This window comes from Balaenoptera borealis (assembly GCF_965194805.1).
Source record: "Balaenoptera borealis genome assembly, chromosome: 21".
In the NCBI taxonomy this organism is placed as follows: domain Eukaryota; kingdom Metazoa; phylum Chordata; class Mammalia; order Artiodactyla; family Balaenopteridae; genus Balaenoptera; species Balaenoptera borealis.
The window spans coordinates 13,327,213-13,345,576 of NC_138880.1; the positions used below are offsets into that span (position 1 = coordinate 13,327,213).

At 38.2% G+C, this 18,364-nt stretch overlaps 1 protein-coding gene across 6 annotated transcripts in view; it reads left to right on the forward strand.

Annotated features, from left to right (window-relative positions):
* The window catches only part of TEX15 (testis expressed 15, meiosis and synapsis associated), an 84,681-nt gene that overhangs the window by 2,639 nt on the left and 63,678 nt on the right, over positions 1 to 18,364 (forward strand). For 3 of the 6 annotated variants that reach the window (XM_082374902.1, XM_082374900.1, XM_082374904.1), the window contains exon 2: positions 10,483 to 10,558. The exons of 1 other annotated variant lie outside the window; for it this stretch is intronic. The gene's annotated coding sequence lies outside the window, so the exon portion shown is untranslated. Of the gene's footprint in view, positions 1 to 3,623; positions 6,577 to 7,958; positions 10,559 to 18,364 lie in introns of those variants that run through there. 2 more of the 6 variants (XM_082374903.1, XM_082374901.1) reach the window with 2 other exon arrangements.

Below are 18,364 nucleotides of genomic sequence, written 5' to 3' on the forward strand. Positions count from 1 at the left end.
TCATATGTTGTTACTTATCCTTATTTATCAAAAAGTAACTTTTTTTGGTTCAACAAATATTTCCAGAGCACCAGTGTTCTATTTATTGATCTGTTATGTTTATAAGTGATATTCTAGGGTAGTTGGTTTTTACTTTGTAATGCTTTGTTTTTTATGGAATTTATTTATTTTAATATGTTTTATTTATTTTTGGCTGCGTTGGGTCTTCGTTGCTGCACGCGGACTTTCTCTAGTTGCGGCGAGCGGGGGCTACTCTTCGGTTGCGGTGCGCGGGCTTCTCATTGCAGTGGCTTCTCTTGTTGTGGAGCACGGGCTCTAGGTGTGTGGGCTTCAGTAGTTGTGGCTCACGGGCTTATTTGCTCCGTGGCATGTGGGATCTTCCCGGACCAGGGGTTGAACCCGTGTCTTCTGCATTGGCAGGCGGATTCTTAACCACTGTGCCACCAGAGAAACACTGTAATGCTTTGTTTTTTAAAGTTCAGTAGTAGAGTTAGATTGTCAGAACTTAACTTTTTTAGAAGTATCTCTGTTTTACGAGGTGAGGTAAAGTTGCACAACATGCTAAGAAAAGTTTAGAAAATTTTTAACACGTGTATAGAATAAATTTGATGATTGCTTTAATGAGCAACTTTGCCTGTTAAGATAGTCCCTGAAGTCTGGTAGCAACTCTGTATGCTTGGAATGTATAATCCGCAGAATGCAAAAGCCTTTGTAATTACTGCTTTTCAAAACTAATGATAGCTGCTCCTGAGGGTCTGCCTTTAATTACGACAGCTGAGACTCTGGCAAAGCTGCAACTACAGCTTTGGCTTTCAGCAGTGCGGATGTGACTATATGTGGACGATTAAATCCTTATCAGAACCTAATTTTCCTTTTTGGATAGCTTTGGTAGTGCTTATTAGACCCTAGATATACAAAAAATATTTCGATTTTTAAGTTTCTCTGAGAGGTTTACTGTAATTCAACTTGAGGATTTTGAGGACAATAATGCGATAGAGAAAATCACTGATTTGAAGATCTAGCTTGTCAGAATGGAAATCTAAAACCTCCTATGGGAGCACACACGCCTCAAGATGGGGAAATACTTTCCTTTTGCCAATGAAGCTAAAACAACATTTCCTTTACACTTTTCTAAGCATAAGCTTGTTAGCACTGGTATATTTACAGGTTGAACAGCAAGACTGCAAAGTGTGGGTGGGGCTGGGGGGGATGAAAATGACTAAATGGCATTTTTTATATTAAATCAGGGACCATTATAATTCTCTCATTTAGAAATTCTTAACTTGGGATACATGGACTTCAGTGATTACTTGAAGCCCCTAATTCTTTGCAAAAAATGAGTAAATTGTGTTAATTTTTGTTGAGGAAAAGATACATGGCTTTTTCAGACTTTCTAAAGGGTATGAGACTCCCTCCCCCCAAAACAAATTTAGCAATAAACTTGAGAGAGGTGGTTTTTAGAAGAACCCATTTTCAGTTTTATAAACTGAAATAGCTAGTTTGTAGCAGAGCTAAGACCTCAAGCCTAGGTTTTTACTGACAATCCTTTGCTTTTTCCGTTAATCCACATTTATTGCATCTTGTAGTGACCTCTTTTTTGATAGGGCAGTGTCCTGTACTCTGTGACTTACAAGTGAAGCCTTGTTTAGAGAGATCTTTAAAGCTCACATAAGCATTTTAATGCTTGATCTCAACAGAAACCATGAGCAAAAAATGAATTGTCGTTTGTAAAGGGAGATATGAACAAATACTTCCTAATATAGATGAAAACATAACCGCAATTTTGTGCCATTAGTATAATTGAACAAATCCAAAAGGGACAAAGCTTTTATAAAGTCAGATTCTTTGCGAGTAGAATTGCATATTGTAGTGGTGGTCAGGGAAGTCTGTAAGCCCTTTGAGCTTGGAATGATAGTCTTACTTAAGGTTTATACATCCTTTACATTCTGTGAGGTGTGTTTGTGTGACATCATATTTAGCCAACGAATAGGAAGCAACTTCAGTGAACCGCAAAAGACCAAGTTTTAAAAGCTCCACAAAGCCATATTCTCTCTGTCTCTAGAAGACCCAGATGTTGTGTTTGCAGGTGTCTTTCAAGCCCATTCCAATCAACTAAACCTACTATTTTAGTTTCTCCAAAGTTACTGTTTGCCTATCCATCTGAGGTATTTAGCCCGTACAAATACAAGCACTTTATATATGCTTGTTCTCTCTTAAGGCTGTAAAAGAGAATAGGGCTTCACAGGTCAGTAGTGTATCTAGTTGAAAAAGAATGGAGGAATGTTAGATGATTAGTATTAAACTCTAAGGATTAAAAAATTACACCTTCTTATGTGACTAAACATGCACCTATTATAGCCAACACTTAACATAGCACTTTTATAAAGCAGACATTTTTCTACATGTTGCGTATATTAATTTAGTTAACCAGTACAACAGGAGAGTGTCAATTAACTGAATTAACTGAGTTGATAATTTATTAGTTTTCCTGTTTTTATATATGAAGAAACTGAGGCACAGAGATTAGGTAAGTGGTCCAAAGTTGCACAGTTAGTAAGAGGCAGAACAGGATTTGACCAGGTGACCTGGCTTTACCGAACTGCCCCTAAAAATATTTATTTCTGATCTATGGCATAAGTTAAATAATTTTCCTTTAAAAACAATCTATCTGAACTGCTTATGCTAATTTGTTAAAGGAAAATTATTTGCTACAAATTTGCTGAGTCTGAAGAAAAGCTAATGGTACATTATTCTGTCTTGGTCACCTTGATATTTATACACTATCCAAAAGTGGCACTGAAAGTCTAGTAAAAGAATAGCATCACCAAAGTCAAGAAAACTGATCCAAGTTCATTCTCTGCCTAAGGTGCTGTGACTCGTATTCTAGTTCCTTTTTTTCTGAGAACTTGATAATATTCAAGGTTTGCCTACAGGTTTCTTTGAAGTCTTTTTAAGTTTCCAGTCTATCTACTTGGTGTTATACCCACCAGGTGTATTTTAGTATTTTAGACATTGCATGATTAAACGGCTTCTACAGAATTTTGAAAAGTCTGTTTGTTATTAGAGTTAGGTAGAGTCTTAAAATGAATGAGATGTTATAAATAGACAAATTATATTAAGATCTATTCTTTTTTATTGAAGTATAATTGATGTATGACATTGTGTAAGTTACAGGTGTACAATATAGTGATTCACAATTTTTAAAGGTTATACTCCAGTTACAATTATTATAAAATATCGGTTGTATTCCCTATGTTGTACAGTATATCCTTGCAGCTTATCTTATACCTAACAGTTTAATCCCCTACCCCTGTATTGCCCCTCCCCTCTTGCCTCTCCCCACTGGTAACCACTAGTTTGTTCTTTATATATAAAGATCTATTCTAATGTTAGTAAGTATGCACATTTATTAGTCTGTTGCTAATACAAAAGAAGATTGGATAATTGACAGTTGTTACCTTCTCAAATTTAAATATGGGGAAAAATGACTAATTTTTAAATGAATGTTCTGCCTCTTCATGAGAAGGATGTATAATTAGATAAATTTATTTAGGAATTATAATTGCATATTATTGTTTTCTGGGCATGACTCCATTACAAATATACATAGTTCAATATTAATTATGTTTTAAAAAATTTTTGTATCTTATCTTTCTGGCTTCAGCCATACATTCACTTTTAGGTTCAGCGGACATACTAGGTGACTAATGATTGGTAGCTATATTTTCCATACCAAGATGTGTAGAAAATTAAACTACTGTTGAAGTTTTTGGACCTATACAGAAAGATAGCTTAATATTTTTAATGAGCTTAATATTTTTAATTTTAATGAGCTTAATATTTTTAATATTTTTGATGAGAACATCTTGAATACCAAGAATGATTCGGTGAACAGTTCATTGATCTTAGAGGGCAATCTGACAAATACTCTTGGTTTTTAACTAGAAAACAATCCAGTGCAGGAGGAAAAGCTGATTCAGTCCTAGTTAGACATTTATCTAGCAATGCTTCATATGTTACCTATACAGTTATTTTTCCTACATAAATAAAAATGAATTGTGTGGATTTTAGATCTGACCAATTTTATTTTATTTTTTTGAATTTTTGAATTTTATTTATTTTTTTATACAGCAGGTTCTTACTAGTTATCTGTTTTATACATATTAGTGTATATATGTCAATCCCAATCTCCTGATTCATCCCGCCACTTTCCCCCCTTGGTGTAGATCTGACCAATTTTAGAGGTTACTTTGTTGATAGAGAAAGTAACTGATAAGCTTTGTACAAGGATTAAATAGGGTGCTCTTATTATTCTTTCTCTTCCAAGGGTATTATGTTTTTAATCCCCTTGAAAGTTGTATGTCATTATCATTAATCATTTGATTATTCCTTTTGTATTTCCCTAATGTCTTTTAAAAAGTCTCAGGGCTGTAGTAGATTAGCTGCTAATCTTATCCCCTTGCTTTTACAACAATTCCCTAATTCCTTTTGCATGTAATTTCCACCTGCTGAGTAGAGAATGCACTCAGCTTGGGGTTATATTGATTGATTGATCTAGTCTTCATCTTTCACAGCCTGGTAACACAATTAACTTCCATATTTTACACCCTTCCAGCAACACCTCTAATTTCCAGGATTTTGGCCAAGCACTCATCTGTTTATATCTGCATAGGGAGGACAAGAAGTGACTTTAAGCAGGCCAGGTGGCGACTTTCTTGCTGTTGTCATTTGCTTTTCACTGTGTTTACAATACAGTGCGTTTCAGTAACTTAGAGGAAGGCATTCTTAGCAGTAGCAGTTACTTTCTCTTTGTGTTTGTCTATAAATATTATAAAACAAGGTTGATATGGAGGATAAGGGTAGATAATCCAGTTACGTAATCTTCCTTGTTATGGAATAGCTTGCAAGTTATCATTTGCTAATTTACTCCATGGTTGAGTGATTCTATTTAGGTCAGTCCAGTCAGAATTTGGGCATTTGAGAAGGTTGAAGGAAGAACTAAAGACTGGAGGATTGAGTTAGTGAAGAGTTGATCTGTCTTCTCACCTTTGTAGCCAGAATGACCTTGACCTCTTTGTGGAACCTGATCTATTTTTCTCAAAGCTTCTAGACTCTAAAGGGAAAGGAACCAGGGGACTCTTAAGCTTTGGGGGCCCCTTAACTTTAATTATCCCCCTGTTGAAAAGCAGCTGGACTGGAAGTACTCTTTCCCATAGCCTAGGCTCTTGGGATAGTCTGTAAAGCATGTAAATTTCTTTTAACTTCACTGTCATTTGACTATGTATAATTAGGGAGATACAGGTTTTTCCTTGGGCCCAGAGGGAGAGCCTGCCCCAAATTTTTAGAGAAGTCCATCCATATGGGACAGAATATTAAAACAAGATTCGGATTTCTGAGTCAGAACAAAATCATGGAAATGTTTGAGGACTAGTTTTTGCTTCTAGTTTAGGAAATCCTTCATATTGGAGTTTCATTGACCCAACATAACTGATCCTGGGTTATCGTGATAAAATTGTTAAACGACACATAGTTTAAAAAGTAATCTCTCTCTTGCCTGTTCTGTTTGCCCTGAGGGCGACAGACTAAATCCGAGCAATAAATATAAATAAGTCTTGAGAAATGTGCTGGTAATCCTTAGACTTTCCCTTTGTGGAGTGCCCAAATTTTTTTGTGCCTGACCATCTAGATTGGGGGTTCTCAAAATGTGGTTCCTGGACCATCAGCATCACCTGGGAATTTATTAGAAATAGAAATTTGGGGGCCTCAGCTCAGACATAATGAATTGGAAACTCTGGAGATGGGACCTAGGAATCTGTTTTAATAAGCTGACCAGGTGATTCTGATATATGTTAAAAGCTGGAGAACCACTAATCCTAGATCATCAGGGAATACATGGTTTTTTTGCTTTGTTAGTCCATTGCTTCAATATAAATACCAATTACTCATGTGGGTATTACTGCCTATGTGTACTCCAAGAATAGGCAGTTTGTGTTGTTAGTATTACATTGAATGGTACCCAAAATAAAATTGTTGGTGGCTTTCAGAGTTCTTTTCTATTTCCTTGTCTTTTCTTCCTGCTGAGTGCCTGGAACAAGGTAGCTGCTTGTTATATACTTGTTAAATGAATAACTGCCTCCCTTCCCTTCCCAGAAAGCAAAACCACCAAAAATTTCTTTTGGCTTCTTTCTCTGCAGGAGCATTAAGTCTGAAAGTGAGGTTCCCAGTTAAGAGCATTTCTTTCTCCTAATAGTGACACTGGTTGAAAGAGATTGCTAATACTAAAAAGAAAAAAAGGAAAAGTGAAAGAAAGGAATGGTTGTTAATGTAGCTGATTGGATGCTTTCCTCAGCATTATCTACCAGTAGATCTCAAACTTAGCTTACATCAGCATCACCGGGAGAACTTGTCCAATCACGGATTGCTGGTCCCGACTCCAAGAGTTTCTGATTCAGTAGGTCTAGGATCTGGCCAGAAGATTTTCATTGCCTGTAAGTTTCCAGGCGATACTGATGCTGCTGGTCTAGGGACTGTAATTTGAGAACCACTGCCCTTGGCTCACCAAGACCAGAAATACAGGTAATTTCATGAATGTGAACGTTAGTTCCTGGTGCTTGCATACCAATGATCTGTAATCTGTAATTGAAAAGTATATATACTTGGATAGCAAATTTACTGAAAAATATTTTTTTTCCAGAGGTGTCTGTTTAGGTCTTCTTTCTCAACATGAGACTTTTTTTTCAGACTTCTTTAAAGACTGATTTAAAACTCACCTGCTTAAATAATTGAATTTAATTGAGTGGAATAGATTCTTTACCCAAATCTTGCCACACTGATCACTTCGTTTCTCTGCTTTTCATCTCACGATTTGTCAAGAGTTTAGCTAAGCTACTGCATGGTATTGCTGCCTCGGCATTCATTTTGTTTGGCCAAGCAGCCTGCAAGTGACCTTAAACTGACACTAGCCCCCTCATGCAAGTGCATACCCTAAATAGTAGCCCTCAGAGTCACAAGCACCTGCAGGTTTCTGATAGAACTGCCCCGACAGTCACCTGTCCCCATTGCCTTCCCCTTTTGTGCCCGTGTGGCTTACCAAAACCCTGCTCTTTTGGTTTGAGTTGATCAATGCAGGCTTAGCCCAGGAACCCCAAAGCACTTCACACACCGACCCTAATAAAGGTGTGTGCCTCAGGTCCTGCCTCTTTCTGTCTGCACTCTGCCTTGACCTCACCATGTGGTTTCTTGAGGTGTATCAAGTACTTCCTTTAGGACCTGTGAATAATAAACTTCTTTATTTCATTTTCTCTTGTGATCTGTTGTTGAACCTTGGCTTACCACCCGGCACCCTGTGCTCCACATAATAAGTGTTAATTTGACAAATTCATAACAAGCTTACTTAGTTTTCCAAAGTAATTTTATACCCAAACATGTGTTGCTTGTTTATCTTCTGGAGTTGATGTTTGTTCCTCTATTTTCTGTTCTCTAATACAACTTCCTAAAGAATGGGAAAGTTGATATTTCTTTCGGATTTTTTTCTCACAGCTAAACACAGTTTTCTAGACTTGACTCCTTGTCACTTGAATTCTTACACAACATGTTCTTAGCATCTCCTGAAACAGATTAAAACGAAATGGAACTCAGGCTTTTTTCCCCCAACTCTTTTTTTTTTTTTTTAATTTTTATTTATTTATTTATTTATTTATGGCTGTGTTGGGTCTTCGTTTCTGTGCGAGGGCTCTCTCTAGTTGTGGCAAGCAGGGGCCACTCTTCATCGCGGTGCACGGGCCTCTCATTATCGCGGCCTCTCTTGTTGCGGAGCACAGGCTCCAGACGCGCAGGCTCAGTAATTGTGGCTCATGGGCCTAGTTGCTCCGCGGCATGTGGGATCTTCCCTGACCAGGGCTCGAACCCGTGTCCCCTGCATTGGCAGGCAGACTCTCAACCACTGCACCACCAGGGAAGCCCCCCTCCAACTCTTTTATAAGCCATTTTTTCTTGCTAAATTGTTCTAAAGAAGAAAATCTGAAATAGATCAACGAATACAGAATTCTTAAGTTTATTGTTGTTGGTTTTTTTTTTTTGTTTGGTTGGTTTTTGGTTTTTTTGGCCACGCCATGCAGCTTGTACGTGGGATCTTAGCTCCCCAACCAGGGACTGAACCCAGGCCCTTGGCAGTGAGAGTGCAGAGTCCTAACCACTGTACTGCCAGGGAATTCCCCAGAATTCTTAAGTTTAATAGAAACTTTAATTGAATGTTTCAGCCATACCCACACAGATCAAATGCATACATCCTCTGCAGATGCAAGTCAGAGTTTCTATACTAGATAGGTTCTAGTAGAGGAAAAAAGTCTTGAAGACGCATCTAGTTTTTCTCTTAATAGAGTATCTCCTGTGAATTTGTGGCAAGGCTTACCAGATCAGTACCTTCTTTGTTACAACCTGTGGTTGGTGTTGCTCTGTAATTTCACTGTCCCCATACCAGTTTTTTCCCCCTATTCCAGGGGTTTTGTTTGCCACTGTTTTGCTATTCCAGGAAGCCTGCATCAGCTCTGTGCAGGTGTCTTTATGTTAACATCCTTCCTTGAGCAAGTTTCATGATCAAATTAAAAGAAAATTGGAAATGTTTATATTCTCATACATACTTGTTTTTTAGACACTCCAGTCAAATTAACTTACAAGTTTGCTTCAGATTCTTACTGATGTATTGACTTAAAAATTATATTTTAACTTACTGTAATTATAGTAGATATACAGATGCCACTAATCATTAACTTCCAAATGTACATATTATCCATATAAGTATTACTAAATATTTCATACCATTTTTGATTTTTTTAAAAAAATAAATTTATTTATTTATTTATTTTTGGCTGCGTTGAGTCTTCGTTGCTGCGCGCGGGCTTTCTCTAGTTGCGGCGAGCGGGGGCTACTCTTTGGTTGCGGTGCACAGGCTTCTCATTGCGGTGGCTTCTCTTGTTGTCGAGCACGGGCTCTAGGCACACGGGCTTCAGTAGTTGTGGCACACAGGCTCAGTAGTTGTGACACATGGGCTTAGTTGCTCCGCAGCATGTGAGATCTTCCCGGACCAGGGCTCGAACCCGTGTCCCCTGCATTGGCAGGTGGATTCTTAAACACTATGCCACCAGGGAAGTCCCAGTTTTGATATTCTTATGTGACTGCCAGCTCACATTATAGGATGAACCATCACTATCAAATTGCTCAGAATTTCTACTTCCTAAATTATTTGGCATTTCATTTTTATACACCAGCCTCTCATCCTTATTACCTTGATACCACATGACTACGCTTACCCCCGATTGTTTTTTTATATTGTCTCCTTTTATTTATTGGGTCTCTTGGGCAGTGACACTTCATTAAAGCACTTGAGTAAAACATAGGCAAATTAGTAAAGGATAAGATTTTCTTTTGTTTATACACTGAGTTTTAAAATGTGTAGTAATGGTATTTTCAAAAATGTATCTACAATGTCTATTTTAAATACTTTTTTATATTCTTGAATGTTTAACTTGGAGAAAAGAAAAACTCTAGAATTTGTGGTCAGTCCAAAATTTTGCTGGATGTTTTCACTAATAAAAAGTACCTTATCTTAAAAAATGTGTCGCATTTTAATGTATGGCTTAGTAACATCTAGATACTACCATGTAATCAATAGTATTATCCTGAAGTCAAAACATAAATAATATTTCAGTAATATCCTGAAATGAGGGCATAAGTAGTAGTATCCTGAAATCAGCGTATAAACGTGAAGCTAATTATAACAAGGTACCAAGATTTGGACTAATCATAATGGTGCATATAATCAGAGTTAAGGTTTAAATGCCTCTAGAAAGAAGCTTAAGAACTGGTTGGGATAGCGTAGTGGTTTAGAATCCAGACATCATGCCTGGACTTGAAAACCAACTTCACAGTTGGGAAACCTTAGGCAAGTGTTTTAAACTTTCTGAGTCTCTGTTTTCTCATCAGGAAAATGGAATAATACTACAATCAGTGAAAATGAAATGAGATACTGTATATGAAGTACACAGAACATGGCATGTATCACAACTGTTTACAGTGACTGTTAACTAAAATTTTGGTATAAAACTAGCAATGTTGTTTAGTGTTTTGTGCTGTATGTGAAATCCAAGAGCCTGCTCACCTGCTGTGTCACAGTGTCGTTTTCCCTACGAGGTGGCTAGTGGCGAGCTGATTCTGAATAGCAGATGAGAATGTACTGAAGGGAAAGAGAAAGACTTAAATGAGAAAAGAGGAATGAGAGAGGAGAAGAGAATGCAAGGCTGTAAGAGAGAAGGCACTGAGACATGCAGAAAATCAACCCCTCCTTCCCCCCAAATGAAACAGGAGTGAAAGGCCAGCAGAAATCAGGAAGAAAAAAGTGAATGAAGAGGACAATGAAGAGGTGATTCTGGAAGGAGCTTCTGACCGTAATTCTCTACATATTTCTGCCTTTTTGTTTTTTTGTAGATATTCCTGTGTCATTTTTCATGTATGGACTGAGTCCTGATCATAACCATATGATGGTACATTCCATTGAAGAGTGGTAAGTATTTCAAGTAATGGCTTCACTACTGCTATTACTTATAGTATTTACTTTTTTTAACCCACCTGGGGTAAGCTCTTCTACTTTATGATTGACATAAGTAATTGGCAATAAAACAATACCTGAAGAATCTGTGTATTTTTTCACTTACTTTATAAGGAACTATAGTTGGTGCTGGAGATAGAAAAATGGGTAATATAGTCCAGTGGAGAAGACTGGCCCATACAAAACTGACCTTAATTTGGCATAAGTATTGAATTTTTGAATCAGTTGGCAAGTCAGGCCAGTATGCAAATATTGCTTAGAACATTTGTGGTAATCAAAGTTTGGAATTGTCTTTTGAACCAGTACATACGCAGAATGAGAAACAGTTATTTGGTATCCAGATTTTTTCATTTTTATGTATTTTTAATCAAGAGTGGTATTGCCGCATTTGGTCACCCACACTAATCAGATGGGTTTTAAATGATATTTAGTTGATTCTAAAAACAAAACATCTCAGAGGATGGAAATTGAACCAACTGTTGACATTTAAAAAAACAAAAGTGCCATAGTCATAGACAGAAGTACTCTAGGCAAATACATTTTCTTTGTCACTTGCAAGTTAGAGGAGGAATCAGGGCTGTTTAACTTATGAAGCTGTCAAAGTTTAATGGCATCAGCTTGCATACAGTATACAATTTCTTGCATATACATGGAACTACAGAGAAAATGTAAATAAATAGAGCCTGAAAGTGGTAGAGAGAAGGGTAGGTACAGTTTACAATATAGCCTTAAGCCTTACTGAAACACTGATGAGAAGAGTAAAGCTTAGGAGCAGACATTTAGTGAGGGGTAGAATCAGGACAGGAAACCCATGTCTACTGATACCTTGTATACTATATCATAAATACTGGTGAAAAAATTCTTTTTCAAACCAGTTCCATAAAATTTAGAAGGAAAGTGAGAAGTTGGATTAAGTCACAGGACAGTGAGCTCTCTAGCCAGGTTACCCTCAGCTATTTGTAACTGGGGCTGACAATTTAGATTTTTTTCCCTTATATTTTAACTGGTCACTGTGATTAGTTCTAGACTTTTTTGCATTTGGGGAAAAATTGCTTTTTCAATCTTAGTAAAGTCTTCAAAACAAATCTGAGAGCTTCTCTCGGATTTTTACTTGGTAACATTCCATAATATATTTATTAAGATCACCCCAAGGTAGTAAGATTTTATTCTCCCTGAATAGTTCAAGTTAGTAACGTTTTACTATAAATTTCTAGGAGTTTAAAGGTATAGTGCATTCTAACGTATGGTATTTTCTTTTGTGTGTCCTTCTGGGGAAGTGGTTGGTATGGGCGCTGATTTCAGAAGCACACAGTTCTGCTTGTCTAAAATCTTTTAAACCTAAGTAAAACAAGTATGAGAAGAGCAGAGCTGTTCTCTTGGGGGTTGTGGCTTTGTCTCTTCTTTCTTTTTTTTTTTTTTTTAATCTTCCTTGTTTTTTTTCTGTAGTGAGTCCAGGTACCTACTAGAATTACTGTGTAGCTGCTAAAAGCCCTTGTCTTGATGTAGAATAATGCCCTCCAGGGAGCTAGGACTCAACAGATGGCTCATCTTCTCCAGAAGGGTTTGATAACCTCCACATGGTGCTCTTTCTAAAAGATTCTGAGATTTGGCAGTGGCAAAGTAAACATGATGAGTGGAAAAGAAATGATAAGATAGTCCTAATGGCCATTTTTAATAAAATTAGAAGCAAAATAAAACTATTCTTGAACCTCCTTTGCTATTTTATTTCTAGTTTTCTGTTAACTTTATGTGAAGAGGGTGGAGATGATCCAGAAATATTTTTTATTTAATAACTTCCACCTTCTGTGTATAAGACTGAGGGGCAGTTTAAAAAAACACAGCAACTTTATGATTATCATTGTTCTGCATTTAGGCATTCCAGATGTCCCTCTCTCCTCCAGAGCTCCAAGTCACCCATAGCTAAACCTCAAGTTAAAGAACTTGAGAGAGAACTAAGAATAGAACTTTCTAAGTTACTACAATGAAGTCGAGCTTTCTTTAAATGTGTATGTTCACAAAGTGTTGACATTAAACCTTTTGAATAATCTCTAACTATATCTACTGCGATATGTGACACAATAATGGTTTCATGGATGTTGAATCTGAAATCAGTAAGAACAAATGGTCTGATGCTCAGCCAGTTGCTCCTGCCCAAATTAATGGACAAATAAAGGTCCATAACATTCTTTAAGTGAAAGAAGGCAGTTATTTAACAGATGGTTTTTTACTGATAGCAGCTTAGGGGCATTCTCTGCCCCTTCAACAAAATTTGGTTTCAAGTTTCTCAGCCCATGACAAACAGTGACAAACAGACAAACAGTTTGACTTTACCTCTCTAACTCCCCCCACCTCAATTCAAGAGACATTTATTGAAAATCTGTTTGTATGAAGTTAGGTGTTAACCTTTGAGTCATTAAGCTATACTTGTTTTTTGTCTGAGCCTTTTTCCTTCTCATCATACAGATCATAATCCTTTACTCTCTAATGATCAGTTCAACCTGACCAGTGGGAGATCTTCTAAAAACCCTGTTGGAGGGCATTTTCCATTGGCTCTGTTTTCAGGCCCAGTTCTGCTTTTCTTACTGCGGTCTGTCTCCTCAGCACTGTCGCACACCCTGGTACCTGCAGCACTTTCCTGGACCTGGACCAGACTCTCAAGCAGAGATGTTTCAGTTGTTTCCAAACTGTGTAACGTGTGCTTCTGTGGGTGTGTAGGAAGGACCCTCCGGCAGGCACCTCAGCAGGCGGGCTCGCCCAGGCCCTGTGCCCCATATGGACCGGAGGGCCAGAGACAGCCGCTGTCTCTTCCAGAACAGTCTTTTGTCCAGTTGTGATCATGACCCAGAGTAAGAAATTCGTTTTGCAACATGACCTAGAATGCACTGTGTGCGTGTGCGCGGGGTGTGCGCGGGGTGTGTGGGCGGTGCCCCTGCCGTGTACGCTGGGCACCCCCTCTTGGGAGGGGTGCCAGGTTAGCGCTCTGTGCCACGCGACTGCTGGGGCGGAGCTGAGACGCAGCCCGACCTGGCCTTGGAGCCAGTGTGGTTGGGAGGGGCGTGAGCCAAGCACAGCCCTACCCAGGCTGGGGGTCCCTGGGGGCCTGGGCCCCTCGAGGCACTGGGACCTGGGCCTTCCTCCGCAGTCCCTGGTTGCTGCTGTGGGGAGTGAAGGGGCTGGGAGCGGGGCACCTGCTGCTCCAGGTAGCCCCTCCCACCGGCCTCAGCTCGGTGTGGACCCCACGTCCCCCTGCTCTCTCTCTGTGCCCCTCCCGGGCCTGGCTCCGGCTTCCCAGACCCCCTTCAGAGCTTACCGTGGAGCTCAGGCGGGCCCGGTGCTCTTGCCTGTCCCTCCCTCTGCTCTGGGAGAACCAGTGTTCATGTTTTCCCTCTTAGTGTTCTGTTTGTTTATTGTGACATCAGAAGGGATTTCTCCTTCCAGTTTTCTGTCATCATCCAGTTCCTTTCCATGGTCCTGGATCTTTTTGCTCTTGGCCTCCTCAGTGTAGTGCTTCATTTCTGCTTGGAAACGCATTACCAGAAACTGCCACTCTTCTGGGACTGCAGACACTCTCAACCTTTTTGACCACAATCTCTTTTTTCCATGCCTCCCATTTCATCTCTCCCCTGCTGCTTTTTTATCTTCACTATAATCTCTGCCCCTTTCACCGTTGTATTTTTTATCAGCCTCTTGGCATACTTTGTATCATTATTGAAGCTGGATTTGCCCATGGTCACTCATTCCGTTTCATTAATAATTTTCCTAACATTCTAGATTTCCTTTCCCCTGAAATGCCTAGCAGTGCGAGAGAGTATCATGATTAATTCTACTGTATCCAACTTGACTTTTTTTATATTATGTTCTCAATTAGGGATCTAGTCTTGTTTCCTTAAAAATAACCATTTATGTTGGCACCATTTAATAAATAAGCCATCTCTTTCCTAACAATTTGATACCTTTATTATGTATGAATTTTTCACAGATACTTAGATTTATTTCTGGACTCTCTTCTGGTCCTGTTGTCTGTGTATGTCCTGAGCCAATACTTCATCATTTTGATTATAGTAACATTATAATAAATTTTAATAACAGTTAAGGATATTGGCTATTCTCAGGCAGTTACTTTTCTGCATGCATTTTTTTTAATGGCCGTATTTTATTGATTGATTGATTGATTGATTGGCTGCGTTTGGTCTCTGTTGCTGCACACCGGCTTTCTAGTTGCAGCGAGCAGGGGCCATGCCCCATTACGGTGGCTTCTCATTGGGGTGGCCTCTCCCGTCACGGAGCACAGGCCCCAGGCACGTGGGCTCAGCAGTTGTGGCACATGAGCCCAGTAGTTGTGGCTCAAGGGCCCTAGAGCCTAGGCTCAGCCGTTGCGGCACATGGACCCAGTTGCTCCGCGGCACGTGGGATCCTCCCGTACCAGGGCTTCAGTGGTTGTGGCACCTGGGCTCAGTAGTTGTGGCTTGTGGGCTCTAGAGCGCAGGCTCAGTAGTTGTGACACACGGGCTTAGTTGCTCCGCGGCATGTGGGATCTTCCCGGACCAGGGCTCGAACTGTCCCCTGCATTGGCAGGTGGATTCTTAACCACTGTGCCACCAGGGAAGCCCCTTGCATGCATTTTTAAATCTTTTTTTTTTTTTCTAACTGCAAAAAAAAAAAATCTTATTAGGATTCATGAAGGAATTGTCTTAAATATTTGTCTTTTTCCTTCTTGATCAGTCTTAGCAGAAGTATTTTAAAGGTTTGTTTGGCTCTTACAAAAAAACAATTTTTGTCTTTTGTTCTTTTTCTCTATTATAAGTTTGTTTTCTTTCTCTTAATTAAATGAGACTTAATAATAAAGAGTGAGTTAAAAGTTATGAACTCTGGGGAATTCCCTGGTGGTCCAGTGGTTAGGACTCCGTGATTTCACTGCTAAAAAAAAGTTATGAACTCTGTAAGAGAACATGCTACTCAGCAGATTGGGAGAGGTAGCAGTTATTGAAAAACTAAATGTCGTTGTTTACAAATCAATGAGTGAGACTCTTCACCAAACCAATTATTCCTCAATCTTATTAGCCTAGAAATTAAAACATGCATATGTAACTTAGGTCTAAAGTTAATCAGTATATTTATCCTTCTATGTAATATAGGGTGTTAGAACAGTCTTCACTCTAACCCTCTGAACTTAATATATTAGAAAATATAAAAGTAGAAAGTAAAAAAGAAATTACCAATAACCCAAGCCATAATTATTGTTTAACTTTTGTTATGTTATCTGCCACGGTTTTTTTTCCTTGCTGAATTTACTTTGTGACGCATGGTATTTCCTTCCAGTAGAAACAAGCCAGTTCTTCTTCCTGATTAAAGTGTCTCAGACTGTCTCCTCATGCATTCTTTTTAGTGAAGAGTTGTGTGACAACCCAAACTGAGTTTGAAGTTACATATTTACATTAAAAAGCTGTTACTGTGCATAGTTCTTATTGTGGACAGGTAGGGATGCCAAGAACCATTCCTTTCCAGGCACATTTCTAGTGAGAAAGGATTTTTTTAAACTTTGTTGATTCTTTTATCATCTAATCCCTGTATCTTCAAGATTTTGTTACTTGAATAAAAGCACTTACCTCTGAACATTTTTCTTTTACATCCTAGTTTATAGTTGCTATGCTTTTAGCCTTAATTTTCTTTCATATACAAAATATCGCTACTTTCTATTTAGCATTCAGTGAACTAGACAATTCCAAATCAAGAGACAAACATCGCTTAGAAAAATGTCAAGTGTGTTACAAAAACTAAATGATACAAATAGCCAAATAGCATTAAGAGTTGGAAAAGGACTTGGAACATTTATATAACAATAACAACCACTCCCACAGCAAAAGCAAGCTTTCCCCGTAGTCCTTGGGATGTTACCTGGATCTGTGAGAACTCTTCAGCATCTGGTACCAAAGTTCATATTTTTCCATCAAAGTGAATACTCTGCCTCTTTCTGAAAGATGTTACACTGTTCTTCCTAGATATTCTGATTCCTATCAAAGTTGCTGCCACATGTAATAGCATAGCCTAATATCTTTATTTTTTTAATTGAAGTATTGTTGATCTACAGTATTGTGTACAGCAATAGTACACAGATGTACAGCATAGTGATTCAGTATTTTTGCAGATTATATTCCATTATAGGTTATTACAAGTTAATGGGTATAATTCCCTGTGCTATACAGTATATCCTTGTTGCTTATCTATTTTATATATAGTAGTTTGTATCTGTTAATTCCATACCCCTAATTTTTCCCTTCTCCCTTCCCTCCCCCTTTCCCTCTCCCCTTCGGTAACCACAAGTTTTTTTCTGTATCTGTGAGTCTGTTTCTGTTTTGTATATATATTCATTTGTATTATTTTTATGGAAATATGACATAAAGAACTGTTACTTTTTAACTTTTGCTTTTAATCACACTAATACATGGAACTATTTAGAAAGTCGTAGTACTAGAGACGTATAGTGGAAAACAGCGGTCCACTGTCCCACTCTCTTCTGCTCCTGGTTCTACTTCCTAGGGGCAGCCACCTTCAGCTCTTACAGTTACTCTCCTGGGTATTCCCCTCCACACTTAGACATAATATGGTTTTAATAGTATTTCTTGATTTATCAATTATAGAAATTATCCACTGATTTTTGTCTTTATGGTCAGTGAGAACAAAGCTCTTCCATCCAGCCACCACCACTCCACTACCTTCCCCCATTCTTCCAACATAAAATTTTTTGTTAGAGGTCAATGCTCACATTGTTATGATCCAGATATTGTTTACTACAACTGTGGCTGTCTGTTTTCCGTAGGATAATCATTGCTTTTTTTAGCCTGCTTTTCTAAGTCTAATAATTTTTTTCTGCAAATGTACCCATAACTTGTCAGTCATGTTTTTATTGGCTAAGACATATAAGTTCCTTTTTCTTTTTGACCAGGAGAATTGTCTCTTAGAGCCTCCATTTTTCTGCTTTAGTCTAGACCGATGGCTTCCTAGAAGTTACGTGCCACTCTCATCCATCCTAGGATTACTACCCTGTTTGGAACCTTTCATTTTTGTTTATCCCATGTCATCTTCATTTTAGATTCATTCTCTTTTCTTTTCCCCCCCCCAAAGCACATCTTATGGTGGCTTTCTACAAAAGAGTACATGTTAAATATATATGTATTTTAGCCCTTCCATACCTACAAAGGGCATTCTCTGTAGTACTGACACTCTGTGAGCCAGGAAGGGCAAAAGAGCTAAGGATTCCATAACTTTAGTATGCTGTCTCTTTTCACCCCAGCCCTCTTTTTTCTAATGTTATTGGACTTGTGAAACTTTAGTCCTACCAATAAGACCAGCTGCTTTCTGGTTGCACAATCCATGTCTCTTTTTATACTAATTTCATATTCAGTGGTGATTATAGCTAAAACTATCAAAGACATATTAGAAGAAGATTTTTGCATATTCAATATAATACGTCTTTGATCAAAGTAAGTATCCTTTGTCTATTGATAAGATTATTATATAATTCAGTATATGATATCAGTGGTCATATTAGAGATTTGATCTTACCTTCTCTACATGTCACAAGATCAGTGAATTTTAGAACATTGAAATGGTTCCAATTAGGATGAACACAGCGTAATTATAACTATTTTTAGGGTTATGATTACTTCTTTAACAAACTTAAGAATTAAGATTGATGTAAAAATCTGAAAATGTAAAACTCACTTAAATCATTAAAAGGTAAGTTTTTAATATACTAACATA